The sequence below is a fragment of the Pinus tabuliformis genome, chromosome 3_2 (genome assembly GCF_031772625.1).
Source record: "Pinus tabuliformis cultivar Carrire ecotype Pingquan chromosome 3_2, CPIR1, whole genome shotgun sequence".
NCBI classification, from domain to species: domain Eukaryota; kingdom Viridiplantae; phylum Streptophyta; class Pinopsida; order Pinales; family Pinaceae; genus Pinus; species Pinus tabuliformis.
Window position 1 is genome coordinate 338860437 of NC_142302.1, and position 19392 is coordinate 338879828.

At 34.9% G+C, this 19392-nt stretch overlaps 2 pseudogenes; both read left to right on the plus strand.

Annotated features, from left to right (window-relative positions):
- The first annotated feature begins 6929 nt into the window (after nt 1-6929).
- LOC149180875 (beta-1,6-galactosyltransferase GALT31A pseudogene) lies at nt 6930-7667 on the plus strand (annotated as a pseudogene).
- A 1078-nt stretch (nt 7668-8745) lies between these two features.
- On the plus strand, nt 8746-19259 carry LOC149180876 (uncharacterized; annotated as a pseudogene).
- Nucleotides 19260-19392: the final 133 nt, after the last annotated feature.

The window sequence follows — 19392 nt, forward strand, 5'->3', positions numbered from 1 at the left end:
GGACGCATCCCTTCATTTCAAACTCAAATCAATATAAATACAAGTCGGAATTCATCATTCTAGCACAGAAATTTTGGTGAAGACATCTCAGAAGATAAGGAACGGTAACTAAGGTCGAGGAGGAAGTGTTCAAGGTTAAAATCTGATTGGGTTATCTTGAGACCTCGGACCTGAAGTAGTGAAGACTTAGAGCCTCACACAGTCATACACAGAACTCAGATTGTTGAACAAGGAGACTCGGACATGTGTGAAGGGGCTCAGACAAGTAAAATCTACGGGTGAATTATCCTTTATACCCTCCATACCTTAGACCTGTTAGGTGCCTAGATTATCTCGGACCTAATCACAGAAAACATAGATCAGTTTCAGGGTTCGGATACCTTGTGGAGGATTTAACAGTGAACTCGGACCTGTCGTCTTTTTGGAGGCTCAAACACCTTGAGGACAACCTTCCTGTGAAAGAGGAACTGTTTCATACCTATGGGAAATTATATTTGTGGTGGCTCAGATTGCTAGTTGTACACCTTAAAACAGTGAACAATTACCTCACCTCAGATTGTAGCTTGATTGAAGCCTTTGTGGAGATTTCAGACTACAAATGATTTTTAGCACAGTGAGCTCGAACTTGTTGCTGCCCTTGTTGGAGAATAGCTCAGCCCTGTTGTTGCCCTTGTTGGAGATTGATACCTCAGTCATGTACTTGAATTACAGTATTGTGATGAATAATGAACATTGATGGACAGTAAACAGTAAAGAGCATTAAAGGTGCTTGGATCAGTGGAGAAGCAGAGAAGCTCTTGGACAATGGAGTATTGGAAATCTAGAGCAGTCACATATTTGGAGCCTTGGTCATTCAAGTATTTGTAATCTTGGACAATTGCCTGCAAAATTTCAGTTCTTTTGAGAAGTGCAGACTACAAGATAGTGACCCTTTTAGATAGGTGTGTAAACAGTCTTGTAGAATGTTGCCTTGTTTGGAAGGTGTTTTTACACTCTTGAAGGTTGCAACTTACAGACCTATTGAAGCATATTTTTGGACAATCAAGAAGACCTTTTAGTAGCACCTTTGAGGATAGCCTTGGAGATATCTTGATGAAGCCTTGAAGAAGATTTGGGAGTAGTCCTTGTACTTGAAGCTGTTTGGAAGACCTAAGAACATTTGGTGCATTTAGAGACTAATTGTATTAGTCCATTGGAGCAGTTATTGTAGACATCTTGGAGTACCTATTGAAGAGCTTGTGGAGAAATATCTTATTAGGCAAGCATTGTGAAGACTCCCTTGGAGAGTTCTTGAAGAAGCCCTTGCAGAGGCATAGAGCAAGTGCGGAACTTGAGCTGCATATTGAAGACACCTTGAAGGTCTTGGAGATATTATTGGAGACCATGATGCATTGAAGCAATCATGAGGTGACTTTGGAGATATTTTCTTGGGTAATATGAAGAGCAGTGGTGACACCTTCTGAGAAGACAAGGTTGTCATTGATGAAGTGATTTGGAGGAGACATTGCTGAGGATAGACAGGGCTCATTGAAGAAGATATTGGGAACCGTGAAGAATCATTGAACCTATCTTAATGAATTGAAATTGAGGGTTGGATCCCTAGAGGTTGGAGCTTTATAAAGACAAGGTTGGTGCCTTAGAAGATAGGGTTGGACCCTAGAGGATAAGATTCCTCAAGAAGACTAGGTTGGAGCATGTACCAAAAATAGGGTTGGAGCCTTGGAGGTTGGTGCCTCAAAGTGACAAAGTTGGAGCCTTGGGAAGTCGAAGTCGGTGCTTGGAAAACTACATGTTGGAGCCTGGGAGATTGAAGATTGGTGTCTTCATCTAGGGTTGGAGCCCCAAACATTATTTTATTTAATGTATTGTAAAGAAGAGATTAATAAAAGTATTTATTCTTATTGTTCATTTTGTGTTCTAATTATAAGTGATCTAACTGGTAAAAATAACAATTGAAAAGAAAAATATTGATTCACCCCCCCTCTCGGTAATTCCAACACTTCATTCTTTGTGGAGTTGGACACTTGAGTAGTTTAATCATAAGTTGAATTATCTATGTGTTGTGTGGGATCTATATTTTAATAGTATTCTATGTCAAAAGAAACTTGAAGCAAGTGGTAATTTTGTGCAACATTATTTTTTTCGTCTTAATGGAATTGGTCTGAGGTTGGGTTGAGTATTGTGCTGTCTGAACTTAGGCATTTTACCTTTCTTCATCCTTTGGTTCAATTTGGACTAGAATTGCAAGGATCGAGGCCTTAGCATAGAAATACAAGTGCGTTTTCATTTTATGGAAACTTGGATACTTAAGAAATTGTGAAGGAGAGGTTTCAAAGTAATTATAAAAATGCTTGTAAATGTTGGAGCATTTCAGCAACAAATTAGGGAACATGTTGCAAGAAGAAATCAATGAGCTTCGATTGAAATATAATCAAATGGCTTCAAGTGTCACATCTACAATGGAGTTTCTCATTGAACATAAAAATATTATCCAAAGAACTGAGGATGAGATCAATTTTGTGCCAACAATAATTAACCATTTTCCAAAGGCATTCTAGCCCTTCCTCCTCAAGCAATTCGATTTTTTTTCCAATACAAAAATTCCTGATCTAAATGATTTAGCCTTAGCTTTGGAGAAGTGAAAAGCTCAAGATGATGTTAATCCATCAACCTCTATAAATTAGTACGTTCACAAAATATTGTAAATTTTTTGGTGTTTTTTGAAAAGTTTTTACTACTAGATATGATAAATATGTCATCTTGCAGACTAGCTTCTTTAGAATCTAAGCAGTTGCAAAAAAATGTTTATAATAGTTTACCATCTAGTTTTTTGTTCTTTTTAATGTATGGTTGTCCTCCAAACACAAAATTTTTATGAATACAAAGTATTTATATGGTTAAAAAAAACTAATGTATTTGGTTGACAATGCCTCGAGACGAGGTCAAATAAGACCCCAAATTTAAAACCTTGGTTAAAAATGAAATGAATGTGATGAAATTATATGAATTTATAAAATATTTAACTTAAAACGATGAAATGTCATTGCATTGTGTATAATATTAATACAAAATATGAGAATTAGTAACTATAGTCTCTCTAACTTGCATAGTGGAGACTAATAATAACAAAATTGTTTTATATAATTTTATTATATTTATGGAAGAAGCAAAAAAATTTAAGCACTTTATATCAATTTTTAAAATTTGTTGATGTTTTTATTTTTCAATTTTATCAAACTTATTCTTACGATTCATACTACCTTTTTTAATTAAGCACAACTTACTTTTTTATTTTTATTTTTATTTTAACTAAGCTTAATTTAACAATTCATAACACTTTTTTAATTACTCACAATTTACTAATTATTTATTAGTTAATTTCACAATTTTACTAAAATATGAATTAGGCTTATATTCATATTTAATCATTGGAATTAAAAAAAAAAATTAATAATAATAATAATTAGATGTAATTTAAATAATTAAATTTCAAATTTTGAGTCATTTTCACTCAATTTAACAAAAAATTTCAAACCAATTCAAGTTAACTTTTAAAAAGTATTTACTATGTTATATGTCTTGAAATTATACACTTAGTGTGGTTAACTCATAGTTAATTAATTATAATTTACTAAATTATGAGATTCAAATTAACTAAGTTTTTAAGGAAAGAAAATTATCTAGATATATAGAACTAAAGATCAAATATCCTATCAAAATAGTCCATATCTAAGTTGAATCGTATGACATTCATAATTTAATAATCTATTATAATAGTTTATTGTAAAAAATCCGTCAAAGTATTGACATATTAAATTATGGTTAGGTTAGGGATTAATGGGTTAGTGGGAAAGTAGTGTAAACCATTAACATAATACGTCTATATATAATCAATTATGGTTAAGAATAATTAACTATATTTATCAGTGTTTAATATTTTGAGGATTAGTAGTGAATCAATAAAATAACAATGGACAACTATATGAAACCATGGTCAACCATAGCTAACCAACATTATTGGGTTTACTGGGGGTTAGCATATTAGAAATGAGTTAGTATTGAACATTGAAAAGTTCCTACACACAACCATGAACATCTATAGTCAACCATTAGTATTGTGTTAGTTATTGAGTAGCATTAACTATTGACATAATAGGTCATATTCCATTGCATAAACATTTATGGTCAACCATATTCAACTATATTTGTTGGTTGTAATTATATCAAGGGTTTGTGAATAATAGGTGGAGTACCATCAAGCACGAATAACTATATGACATCGTTGTTAACCAAGGTTAACCATCATTATTAGGTTATTAGGTTAAAGGTAATGATTCATCTTTGGGTGAGCTTGTCAACAATTGATATACTAAGGTTACATTCAACCATGCACACCTATAGTCAACAAATGATTAACCATGTTTGTTAGTATTCATTATGTCAAAAGTTAGTGGTCAACTAGTGGAGTAGCACCAAACATGGATAACTATTTTCAACTGTGGTTAATTTAGGTCAACCATAAATAACCATTGTTATTAAATTGGTGGTTAATATGATAGAGATGGATATCGGTGGCCACCCACCTATTCCACTAGCTCACAATACAGTTTTTTTATTTTAGTAGTTTTTTTCTACACTTTTAGGTCTTGAACTTCCAAAGTTGATTTGAGGCCCTAAACGGCATTTTTGGGGGAAATGGGTCGAAAACAATTGTACACTCTTGTCAGTAGCCAAAAAATGTACTTCTAGGATAGATCTTTCCAATGGGATATCGTGTGCACCAGATGGAAATCGTATTCAAAATTTACGACCCTGGGGAGTTAAAGTTCCAACTTTCCCCATCGGGGCTCACAAGCATTTAGTGCTTCATCTCCTAAGGTTAGGTTTTTGGCTTTTTATGGTTTCTCATTACTTCTTTATGATAAAAAGGCCTTCGAGCCTCATTGTAAGACAATTTGGCAAAGGAGTGTAGTCGTCACATCTCTTCTCAGATATAAGCTACCACCATTCAAGATAGTTTATTTTCATTTTGCATGTATACAATTTCAGTGTTTTCCATTTATTAATAGAATTCAAGTTTCACTATATCTCTATGTTTTGGTTTTAAATTAAATTTGTATATCATTTTGTTCCCTTAATAAATTCAAACCATAATATGCCAGAAATAGGTGACTAAAATAAATCGATAACATAAAAGGGATATATCCAACCATGGACACTTGTAGTCAACTATAGTTGTTGTCGGGTCATGATATTGTGGGTTATTAGTTAGTTACTGAAGTAGCATCCACCGTGGATAACTATACGCAACCATGGTTGATTGAGGTCAACTAGTCAACCATTATAATAGGTTAAAGAAATAGTTTATACATAGGTAAGCAACATTAACCATTGATATAATAAGGCTACATTCAACCATCGACTCTATAATCAACCATATTTATTAGTGATCATTATGCTTACGATTAGTGATTACTTAGTGAGGTAGTGTCAAACATGTACAACCATATGCAATCATCATCAACTTAGGTCAACCATCATAATTGGGTTAAGACTTAATGGTTTATAAATAGTGAGTAGCATCAACCATTAACATAATGGGTTGTATTTTCAACCATGGACATATATAGTCGACCATTGATAACTATAAATATGTGGTCAATTAAGATCAACTATAGTCAACTATCACATTTGGGTTAGCGATTAATGTCTTAGACATGGGTGAGCAATGTTAACTATTGACATAAGAGGACTACATTCATCCTTAGACATCTATAATCAACCATGGTTAAACATAGTCAAATATATTTGTTAATAGTAAGTTTAGACTAGGATCAACCGTGAAAAGTTATATACAATCACAGTTAATTAGTATCAATCATATTCAAACATTGTTACTATGACATGGATTAACAGTGGCATCAACCATTGAAATAGTAAAGCTACATTAACACCTATAATAATCCATATCCAACTATTGTTATCTATAATCATTAGGTTAAGAATTGGTGATGTAATACTAGAGTAAAATCATTTTGCATCAACAATACAATGAACCTAAACGATACGATTGTTAATAAACCTAAATGACACAATTAATATTTATTCACTGAATCACCTTTGATTCAAATATAATATAAGGCATCTCATTTATTTTTTATTTATCATAATCATTAACCATTCAACCTTATTCAATACAAATATTATTGTTATTAAAGTAGCTTTTGGTGTCATTCATCCTCACATTCCAAAATTGTACACTACATCTTCCACACATTCCACTCACTTTGTTACACCTTCCGTCTTTCTACACGATCAACTCACATTGCAACAACGTTGTCTCTCATCATCTTCAACACATTTGTCAAGAAAATAATCATTAAAATTTTCATTTCTCAAGAAAAACATGGGAAGTTTCTTATCTTACAACCCAAAATTATTGATGTATTCCTCGGAAAGGCTAACAACTCTTGTGCAAACCTGCTGAAGTTGTAAGTGTGACAAACCTTCGAATAATTGTCACTATCCGTTGGTAATAAGAACTATTGTTTATCGTCAATAACTAAAGTTGTAAGAGTGATTAGGTTTTATGTTTTTAGCAACTAATAATAACCACTATATCTCATTATATGCATATTACATGCAAGCATAAATAAAATATAATATCAATATTATTATTTTTAAGTATATCGTCATAGGGTTTCTCTTTTAAGAATAAGTTTTTCGTTTAGAAACTTTGAATTAAATCAGCAATATCACTTATCATTTTTTTCTTCAATGCTCTTGAAATTAGTTATGATGTTTTTCTTTATGTTTATATAAAAGATTCCAAGTAGGTTATTGCTATCTAAATTATTGTAATTATCCGATGTATCATTTTTCTGGTAAAAGAAATTTAAATGAACATGTCTAAGTTTAAATGGCAAGACTTTGTTTGAGAAACTTGGATGCCACAAGGATCCAAACTAAAACATTTGGAAGAGAAAAAAATGTATTGTTATTAGATTTGTTATTGGACACAATGTTACACCTAGTGGTATTTTGCATTGTGCCATTGTTTCGAAAGATGCTCAGCATCATGATTTCCTTAGAGTGGAACATGTTAAAGGACCAAGCTACTGCAAGCTCTCAACAAAGTCTGAGATCTATTTTTCTACAACATTAGCAAAATGGGATGTAGATTTATGTGTTAAGGTTGATTATGATGTGCATGTTAATTTAGAGATGTCGACCACCACTCTTGCACGATATTGATCTAAACCAAGAATTTACATTGGTCGCATGACGTCTGCATATGTTCTTGCACAAAAAGGTGACAAGCATCATGAGCCAGAATATTGGAAGTTTGGTGAACAGGATAATAGATACTTCAAACATGCTACCAGTCAAATTTATGTTATTTCAAGAGATCTAGATACTTACATATCTATAAATTCACAAATATTACATGGGTATGCCAGTGAAGATGTTACATTGGGAGCCTAGCACATTGGGCTAGATGTTGAACACATAGATGATGTAACATGTGCTACGGTGCTCCTCTAGATTATGAATGGAAGGAATAAGCAAGGAATGTTTGTGTTGCATCATTTTACTGGACTTGCAATGGAATCTATAAAATTGAAAGGTTAAAAGAGGTCATGTTTGTTTGGAAATTGGAATACTAACAAATTTTGACACAAAACCATGGGTCAATACATGGGTGTAAACCATGGATCGATTTAAATTATGGGTGCCAAACCTTTGTAAAGGTTGAACGTAAGAAAAATAAAATAAAATAAATACATGTTCAAAAAAAATGAGTAGGGTGACAATTAGTGTGAATGCTAAATGATAGATTGTTTGTAGAGTTCTATTTGGAGAGCATAACAGGTAGATGTAGCAAAACAAAGGGTTGTAGCAGAATAGAGAGTTGTAATAGAATAAAGAGCTATAAGAGTTTGAAATTAGTTAAAATTGAAAATGTGAAGAGTGGTGAAGATGGTTGAAGAGGAGCTTATTGGATCATCAACAAATTAACTACAAATCAAAAATATAAAAGGGGATAGGAGTCTCTTGCATGTGAGTGCCTACAAAACTTTGAAAGGGAATTGGTGTTTTTGATAAGTTAGTGCTTGCAAATTTCAAAGGGGATTGAAATCTCCTGCAAGTTGGTGCTTGCAACTATTGTAACAATAGGTTGGTGCCTACATCCATTAATAAAGACAAAGCAATTATGTTGTCTTCTCCCAAATGGGTTTCCACATATAATTCTAAGTATTTTGTTATGTGTTAAAGCTTGAAGTTGTATGGTATTTTCATTCTTAAGTTTGTGTAATTTCTTTAATTCATTGAGAATGAATGTGTTAAATAAGGTAATTATTGAAGAATACTGATTCAACCCCCCTCTAAGTATTTAACAGTTGGTATAAGAGTTGGTTCCTTTAGTGAAAATCTAATAGCTAGATGGAAGATTTTACAAAGAAAAATGTTCAGCCAAGATGGCTCCTCCTTAAACATACCTCCTTTATTCAATGGTACAAATTATTCTTTTCAGAAAATCAAAATGAGGACCTACTTGATGTCTCTTGGTGTGGAATTTTGGCAAGTTGTAGTTGATGGTTACAAAACTCCATAAACTTCTCCAACTAATGAAGTTGGTAATAAAAAAAATCCAGAATAATGCAAAAGCTACGAATTTTATCCTATATGGACCTGGAGAATTGGAGTTTGTTAAGATTTATGCATTGTGACTAAGCAAAAGAGATGTGGGACAAGCTTCTAAGCAATTATGAAGGACATGACAAGGTAAATTGTGCAAAACTTCAAACTCATGGAATGAAATTTGAAAGTCTAAGAATGAATAAGGATGAAAATATATTTAGCTTCTTCCCCACAATATATGAGATTGTGAATACCATTAAAGGACTTGGTGAAAATATTGATAAAGTTGTATTGGTATAAAGGGTGTTGAGATATATCTCTCTAGACTTGATGCAAAGGTTAGTGCCATAAAAGAATTACAGGAATTAGATAAACTAATTATGGATGAGCTTCATGGGATTCTTATTGCTTATGAAGTGAGGAAAAGAAAGAATACCCAGAACTAAAGGAAGCAACATTAAAAGCCTCAAATAAATCAAAAGGACATCAAGATAATGATTGCTCCAACCATGATTCAAATGAAGAGAAAACTAATTTTGTGAGGAAGATGAAAACAGGATCTGGAAAATATAAAGCATAGTTACCATTTAAATGCTTTGATTGTGGTAGAATAGGTCATTTTTCCTCTAAATTTCCATATAAAGATGACAATAATGAGGAAAAGGGAGAAAAAGAAAAGAATTCTAGGAGGAATAATGAAGGAAAATATCTTAGAAAGAAAATATTTTATTCCAAAAGAAAATAGTAGCTCATTAGAAGATGATGAAGATTGTGAATATGAAGCAAGTCGATATGAAAAGTATCTTATGGCTATTGTGAATGAAAATTCTGATAAAAAAGGTATTGATCCAAAAGATGAATAATGTGAGGAAGAGATAGATATAGAAGGAGAAATTCTAAATGCTTTAGATGAAATACACAGATTAAGAAGGAAGAACAAATAGAAAAAAGGAACAACTACAAGCCTATGAGGAGAAAGATCATGAGGCAAAAACTATTTTGCAAACATGGCTAGAAGAGGATAAAAGAATAGAATACATTCTTGTAAATCAATTGAAGGAAAAAGACAAGAACTGTGAAAGATTAGAAGCGAAGATTGTTTCTCTAAGAAAATATCTAGAGAAAACCAAGGCTCAAATCAATCTAAACCTATGGTTTGAAAAGGGGTTTGAAACCCTAGATAACATCCTCAAGAGTCAAAGATCACCAACAATTAAAAAAATACATGGCTACAAACAAATTCACAAAGTTGTTGAAGAAGAATCAAGCTCTTACACATCAAGAGAAGAGGAACCCATGAGCTATGCTAATGTGCTCAAAGGACCAATCAACTAGCCAAAAAAAACATGGAATGAAGCCAAAAACCAACAGAAACAAAATTAGATCAACCTTACAAATAAAAATGGAGAAAGTAAGCAACATAACTTGAACCCCCTCATGCCAACAAACAAAGCAAGTCTCGAAGATTAATCCCTTCAAGAATATTCTTCATGTTGACACCCAATCCTCAGGATTGGATGAATATAATGTAAATAGATAAATAAGTAATATGAACAGTCAACGAGAGATGAAGTGAACAGTCTCTCCCTCATGTATATAATGAAGACCTACCTGATGGAATAATACATACGAATCATTTTCGCCTTGAGGAGTTACTGCCTAGCCTGACATGGTATCAGAGCCAACTCCATTTTTAGCTTTTATTCCCTTGTAACTCCCTTCTGCCATTTCTGCAGTCTATCATATTATCCATTCCTATGCTCTCTGTCCTCTATTGTGCGTTTGGTATCTGCGCACCCACAAACGTTTCTCATACTCTTCTTGCACTGTTGGTCTCGACCTTCTACATTTTTTCAATGTTGCATATTTCAGTTGCCATACCCTAGTTACCCTGCCGCTGCCATACGCTCCCTCTCAGCATCGACTCCACCATCAATGTCCTACACACTGCATGCTCGCCTGACAGAGGTTTCACCGAAGGCTTCGCCATATCCAGGAAAGGGTTGCGTGGGGAATCCCTAGGGCTTCTGAACCTGTGATGCGAAGCGCGAGTGCCAAAAGCCGCAGAAGGGCCTGCGATTCTGTTTCGAAACTGCGTCACAGGTACATATCTGTCTTTCTGGCCTCCATACACAGGTGAACATTGTTATATGAATGACGACGTTTGAAAGTTTCTGGCGTTTCTCGAGCTTTCCGCCAGTGCCTTTCTTGTGCGTTATTTGGAGGATTGTGCCAGTTTAGAGACCAGATTTGACAAATTCGTGTGAATAAGTCACCCTCGAGATAAATTTTACGTAACTCAGACCTTCTGTCGGTTATTCGAGGGGGATTTCTTCATTACTGTTTTAGGCACAGGTTTTCCTTTTCTGTCTTCCTGTGTTTTGAAGCGATGTTGTTGGTGTTGTTCCGTAATGTTCAACGATAATATGTCCTGCTCCTCTGTTGGCATATACCATATATATGAGTGACTCCCGTATAATGAGTGGTTGATGTCCGTTGTGTTATATACCTCCGCTATAACACCCTGCGTATACCATATATATGAATGACTCCCAACTCTTGTATTGTGCAGTGGTATGATTTTAATTGTGTGGAGCCTGACACTTGCACCATTCCAGCTAATACCTCCTTCATGCCACTTCTCCTCCATATAATATCTCCTGCAATAATACCTTTGTCCTATTGCTACCATAATTTCATTTTTCAGAATATTGCTACTACAGTGCATTTTTTTCCAGCATAAGTATTTTTCTATCAGCAGAAGTATTTTTTTTACAGTATGCATTCAATCATATCCATTGTGGGAATAGTTCTCATTGGCAAGGAGAACTATCCTGAGTGGTCTCGGATGATAAAACACACCCTCATTTTCAATGAGTTGTGGAAAGGAGTGTGTGTGGGAGACGGAGACAAAGAACCAGAACAGCCTACCTCAGACAAAGAGCTCGTCATTTGGGAAAACAAGAACAGCAAAGCTTATGCATTAATCGCAGCATCTGTAAATGAAGAGGTGAGTCGCCATATTTCACCAATTTCAACTACCTTTGAAGCCTTACAAAAGCTGAAAGAACTCTATGACTCACATTCTGCACTTGAAGTTGTTCAACTCATGATTAAACTCTTCACTCTTGAACTGCAAAATAATGATCCTCTTGCTCTTACATCTAAAACAAAGTCTATAATGCATGATATCAAATCCACTAAGGTTGAATTGGATATTCCTCTTATCACTTTTCTCAAGGCACTTTATCCTACTTACTCCAATTATCTTGAGTCATTGCAAGCAAATGGAAATCTCAAAGATATCACCTTTGACTCTCTTGTGAAAAAGTTTGCTGAAAGAGAGAAAGCCTTTGGAAAGAAGACAGCCCCTGAATCTTCTGAAGAGGCTGTGTGCCTTGCTCATAAAGAAAAACATCCTACTCAAGATTCTTCAAGAGGAAGAGGTGGTCGAAGAGGAAGAGAAAGATATTTCAGAGGCAGGGGGGGCAGACATTCTCAAGGAGAAAAGGCAGATTTACACTGCATTCGCTGCAAAAGAAATGGATCACATGATGTGTCTACATGCAAGCTACCATGGGACAAAACTGAGCAGAAAAGAAACCAATAGAAAGGTAAAAACGATGATACAGACAAAGGTAAAGCACCTGAATCCACTCACTATGTTGTGGCACAATGTAACATTGGAGTAAATGAAGATTTATTTAATGCTTCACTTGCTTCTTGGAAAAATGATTGGTTGCTTGATTCAGGAGCAACCTGCCACATGACTCATAGAAAATATTTTTTTGAAGAATTTACTGACAATGTTGATGGAGCAGTATACTTTGCAGACCAATCAAAAATCAAGCCATCAGGGCTTGGCATAATCAGGCTTAAATTGCCTAGTCTTCCAGACTTTCTTCTGCACCATGTTCTATATCTCCCCCAGCTGAAGAGAAACTTGATGTCCTTGGTTCACATCCGCCAGCAAGGTCACTCCATTCATATGTTTGATGGCAAGCTTGAGGTGAGAAAATCTTTTGACCACTCACTTGTCATGAGGGGAATAGAAGAACAAAGGCTTCTCAAGCTGCAAGGAACCTCTGCTCGTGCACAACATTTCTCATACAATTCTCATCATGAAGAAGGTACTCTTCCATCAAGTTTATTATGGCATGCTATATTTGGACATTTGAACTATGACAACCTCCGCTTGTTGAAGAAAAATGGTGTTGTTGGTTTTCCTACAATTACTAGGAAACTTAAGCAATGTGATGCTTGCATTCTAGGAAAGCATATCAAACAGTGTTTTCATGATTCACATTCAAGAGCACATAGAAAACTTGAACTCATTCATTCAGATTTATGTGGTCCAATGCCTGTTCCTTCTGCAAATGGAAATAAATATATGATGACATTTATTGATGACTATACCATAATATGTTGGGTTTATTTATTGAAGAACAAATTTGATGCTTTCCAAACATTCAAGAATTTTCATAAATGGATTGAAAATGATGCACAATCTCATATTGGGTCTATTCGCACTGATAATGGAAAATAATACACATCAAATGAATTTGAAAACTATCTTTGCCAACATGGGATCAAACATCAAACAACTGTACCTTATAATCCCCAACATAATGGTGTAGCTGAAAGAATGAATAGGACAATCCTAAATATGGTACGATCCATGCTCTTCTTCAAAAATGTAAAGATAATGTTTTGGGCTGATGTTGTTCTATGTGTTGCATATATAAAGAATAGATGTCCATCTAATGCTATTAGAAACAAGACTCCATATGAAATGTGGTATGGACATGTTCCTTCGGTAAAGCATCTCAGGGTTTTTGGTTCCACCTGTTATGCTTTGATACCAAAGGTACATAGAAACAAACTTGGTGCTAGAAGTCATAAGTGTATCTTCCTGGGGTATTCAAACACCTCCAAGGCATACCGTCTCTATGATGAAGTAAATAAAAAGTTTGTTGTATCTAGAGATGTAATTTTTCTTGAATCATCCAAAACTGATAATGTTGTTGAGCGGCAACTTGATCGCCTGGATAGATTCGCAAAAGCAAAGTCATTTCAAGAATTTGATAATCAAATTCCACATCTTGAAGGAGGGATTCCTATACTAGATCAACATGTGGAATCTTCTTCTGAGGAACACTCTCCCCCACATGAAACTCCAACAACAAATGATGCTTTAAGTGATGTGATTGATAGAATTGGGAGACTCAATCTTGATTCAGTCCCAACTCAATCAGCGGAGCAGCCTGAACCATCTGAAAAGGGTCCCCCAAAGTGGCTGACAAAGACACTTGAAAGTGTTCATCCTGATGAGGTTGGAAAGACAGGAACTAGAAATTCAAACCAGCAAAATGGAGGTGATGTGGATGACTCTAATTCACCTGTTGATATGTATGTTTCTTATGATTGTGAATTGAACTTGTCTACAGATTTTGAACCAACTTCCTTCAAAGAAGTTGCTTCTCATGATGAATGGAAAGAAGTGATGCAAAAGGAGTATGATGCCCTCATAAAGAATGGCACTTGGAAGCTGGTTGATCCTCCATTAGGAACCAAACCAATTGGCTGCAAGTGGGTCTACAAGAACAAGTATAAAGTTGATGGCTCACTTGACAAGCACAAAGCTAGGCTTGTGGCAAAAGGTTTTGCACAAAAGGAAGGGGTCAATTATGAGGAGACTTTTGCCCCCACAGCAAAATGGGCTACCATCCGGACACTCTTTGCCCTAGCAGCTCAGAACGGTTGGAAAGTCCATCAAATGGATGTAAAAACTGCTTTCTTAAATGGAGATCTAAAAGAGAATGTTTTTATGTCTCAGCCTGAAGGATTTGTTGTGAAAGGACATGAACATAAAGTATGCAAACTTGTGAAGTCCTTGTATGGCCTCAAACAAGCACCGCGAGCCTGGTATGAAAAACTAACTGAGCATCTTCTGAAACTCAATTTCAAACATTATGATCTTGATGATGCAACTTTATTTGTCAAGAAAGTTGGCAAAACAGTTGTATATCTTATGGTATATGTAGATGATATTTTGATGATAGGGAACAATGAAAGCTACATTGCATCCATAAAGAAGGAATTGGGGAAAAGTTTTGAAATGACTGATTTGGGCTATGTTCATTACTATCTTGGCATTGAAGTAACCCAACATCCGAAGTCCATATTTCTTTCTCAAAAGAAATACATTGGAGATCTGTTGAGCAGGTTTGGCATGACAGAATGCAATCCTCTTACTACTCCAATGGAACAAAACTTAAAGCTCACGTCTATTGAAGGAAAAGAATTTGAGGATGCAACAAAGTATAGACAGCTTGTAGGAAGTCTCAACTACCTAACTACCACCAGACCAGACATTTCGTTTGTTGTTGGAATCCTCTCCAGGTTTATGCAAAAGCCTTGTGAGGGACATTGGTCTACTGCAAAAAGAGTTCTAAGGTACTTGAAGGGAACTCAAGACTTTGGAATCAAGTATACACAGGTGGATGACTTCAACTTGATTGGATACTCTGACTCAGACTTCGATGGAGACAAAGAAACTGGGGTATCTACTTCAGGATATGCTATGAGTCTTGGATCAGGAGCTGTCTCCTGTAGATCACGCAAACAATCAGTTCCAGCAGATTCCGCAACAGAAGCAGAATACGTAGCAGCAACTGAAGCAACAAAAGAAATTGTGTGGCTCAAGAAAATTCTTGAAGATTTGCAGGTAAAACAAGTACAATCAACTCCACTCATGATTGACAATACCTCTGCAATAAACTTGGCCAAGAACCCAAAGTTCCATGATCAAAGAAGCACATCAATACTAAAAATCATCTGATTCGACATCATGTTGAGGCCAAAACAATCCATCTCCATCATTGTTCCACTAATGAGCAAATTGCAGACATCTTCACCAAAGCGCTTGGAAGAGAAAAGCTTGAACGCTTCAGAATGATGCTTGGACTCCCCAACATCCCTTCAAATTAAGGGGGGGAATGTTGACACCTAATCCTCGGGATTGGGTGAATATAATGTAAATAGATAAATAAGTAATATGAACAGTCATCGGGATATGAAGTGAACAATCTCTCCCTCATGTATATAATGAAGACCTACCTGATGGAATAATACATACGAATCATTTTTGCCTTGAGGAGTTACTGCCTGGCCTGACACTTCACACCAAGGTATCCATATCGCTTTTATGGCTACTATTTTTCATGTCATTACTTTGGTCATAATGTTGTAAATTGCAAATCATATGGGTATATCAGAAATATAAATGTTAGATCTAATCAGTTCTTAATGCCTAGATCTAGAGATTATGACATTAACAATGTTGGAAATAACAATGCATTTTCTCCTCTCCTGGATGAAAGTAAGTGTTATGTATGAAATAAATTTTAACATAAGGAAAATTAATGTAGAAGCAAGATGATAAGTTTTGATAAGAAATATAGGCAAGAAGAGTTCACTAAGGTATGGAATAAAAAGCCTAAGAATGTAAAAGAGTGTGGATTTTCTCTCTATGCTCAAAATCAAGAAAACTAATGGCACATTGGTAGTCATTGTTTTAGGCACATGACAAGAGACAAGAGCAAGTTTGTATCTCTAAATGCAGAAAAAGGAGGTACAATGTTACTTTTGGGAATAATCCACCAATAAGAATATTGGGAAAAGGGAGAGTTGTTGGGACAAGGGAAAGGTCAAAGCTCATAATGTATTGTATGCATATGGTTTTAAGCATAATATTTTAAGTGTTAGCCAAATGTGTGACCAAGGATATGATTTCATAATTCATTCAAATGGTTGAGAATTAAAGAAGGTAGATTCCGGTAAAAATATTGTGAAGGTAATTAAAACATCAAGCAATGTGTATGTCTTGGATGGAGGCAAAAATAATTGTTGTATGGGGAAAATGGATGAGAGTTGGTTATGGCAAAAGAAACTAGGTTATCTCAACTTTGATAAGCTTGTCAAGTTAGGTAAAAAGGATGGTTTATGAGATATGCCCAATATCTTGAATCCAAAGCATACTATTTGAAAGTCATGTCAATTTCGAAAACAAACACAATTTTAGTTCAAGAAAAATGAGCATTCACAAACAATACCTTTATAAATTATTCATATAGATCTTTGTGGACCCACAAGAACTCGATCTCCACAAGCTGAGAGATACTTCATGCTCATAATTGATGACCATACTAGAATGACATAAATTGGTGTACTAAAAGAAAAATTTAAAGCCTTTGATAAGTTCAAGACCTTCAAAGCACAAGTTGAGAATGAAATGGACTTGAATATTAAGTGCTTAATATCATATAGAGGAGGAAAATTCAAATCTAATGAATTCAATGATTTTTGTGAGAGACATGGGATTAAGACACAAATTTCAATAGCAATAACTCCTTATTAAAATGGTGTGGCTTAGAGGCTAAATAGGACTACTCAAGAAATGGTTAGAGGAATGATGGATGAGTAAAATGTTCCAAATACATTTTGGTAAGAAGTAGTTCAAACAACGATCAACATTCTTAACAAGACTCATATTAGAGTAAACAACAACAAGACTCCCCCATATTAGAGTAAATATATTAAAGAAATATTGAATAAATTTGGCATGGAGATCTACTCACCCATGAGCACACCCATGGTAATAGGTTGTAAACTCATCAAGGGTGGTGAATCTCCAAAGGTAAATCAAACAATGTATAGGTCTATGATTGGCAGTTTACTTTATCTAGCAACCTCAAGACCAAACAATATGCAAGTAGTAGGATTAGTGCATGGATTTTAGTCAAATCCAAAGGAAACTCATGTGAATGTGGTGAAGAGGATATTTAGGTACCTTCAAGGGACATTAGACTTTGGTTTATGGTATTCAAGAGGCACATATTTCACTCTCAAAGCTTATATAGATGCAAACTAGGTTGGTAGTGTTGATGAAAAGAAAAAAACCAATGGATAAATCTTTATTTCTAGACAGTTGTCTAGCCTCCTAGCTTAGTAAGAAACAAATTTTCATTTTTGTATCCATAGTTGAAGCAGAGTATATTGCAGCAACATCATGTTGCACCCATGTTCTATGGATGAATAAAAATATCAAGGATATTTAGTTAAATTTTGATCAACCTATGCCAATTATGTGTGATAACACTAGTACAATTAATAATTCTATGCACTCTAAGATAAAGCACATATCCATCAAGTATCATTTTCTCAGAGAACAAGTTGTCGATAAAATTGTCAAATTAGAATATATTTCCTCATAATAGCGAGTTGTAGCTATATTTACCAAAGCATTGCCTAGAGAGACTTTTGAGTATCTTAGACAAAGATTGGGAGTGTTTTCTCCTTCATTTTTTCAATAAAAGGAGTAGTTTACACCTACATTATGCCAATCCATGTCATCTTAACAAAGTGAAATGCGAGAAAAGAATGTTAATCATGACAGTTGATATACAACATAGGAGGGGAGTCCATCAATCATGTGACAAATTACATAAATCGGTGAGAGTTATATTGTCCTCGTGAGAGGTAAAAGAAAGCATGAACACAGGGGGAGTAGTATCCATACAAAGGAGAATATAGTTGTAGATTAAGAAGACTTATCCATGCAGCCCTTTGCCATTAATGTCAAAGGGGGAGAAATAGGAAGACATGAGGAGAAGAAGAGCCACCCAATAGATAGGGGGAATTCTCAGCCAAAGTACATCAATGATTGGCTTATGTTTGGTGATGTTTCCATCTTTTAGTCAATGCCAAAGGGGGAGATTGTTAAACATGTGTTATCATTGATTAGAGTTGTGATCTTATCACCGTATTAGCCACTAGGCATCATATCTTGGTATTTTATCACTTGGAAATGAAAGAGACAACTAGAATTTAAATAAGAGATTGAGTGAAAACTCCAAACAAACCATAGTTAGTGCATTGTCTACCTCCTCAAATGAAGATTGGGAGGCTATAGTGGATCAAACTCCAAAACCATAAGGTCATTCACAAGTGACTGTAAAAGTATCAAAACTCTCTCTAAACAATCAATATCTAACTTTTAAATAACGGGGAAGGAGAGTGTCCACTTGTGGACAAAATTCTCTTTACAAGGACCAAACAAGTGAATGTATAAATAAAGATAAAGCCATGGATCATCCTTTGCATGAAGGTGTTGATGAAATTTATACAACCTGAGATTTGAAATATGGTACCGATCATGTTCCTATAGTCGAAGGATTTTCTCCAAAATTTTCAACGAGGGAGTCAGAGGATATGTTTAAGGCATTTACAATTCATGATGCGTTAGCAATTTTTAGAAAACTTGCTTTTTCTTATGAAGCACGATGAATCATTCATATTCAATATAATATATGTGCATTAGATGGAAATGACAATCTTATCAACTTACATTTTGATAAAGATGTGTAACCTCCCTCTCCAATACCTCCTACTTCTACCTAAACTGCACAAAGGATGTTTGTTGGAGCTTTAAGAAGCCAAGGACTCACTAAAGGGGTGTCTGCCAAATCTAGCTTTAAAAAAAAAAGGAGGAAAGAAAGGATAGGATACTGATGCGAAAAAGGTTGTGAGATGAAGCATGGGCCACAGATGACTAAAGTACATTGTTGAACCATTTTCTCTATGCTTCAAGTGATAGAAAATCTATGTGAATAGCACTTAATAGTATTTAATGCAATGATGTTTTTCCTTATGTTTGTATAAACATTCCAAGTGTGTTGTTATTACTAT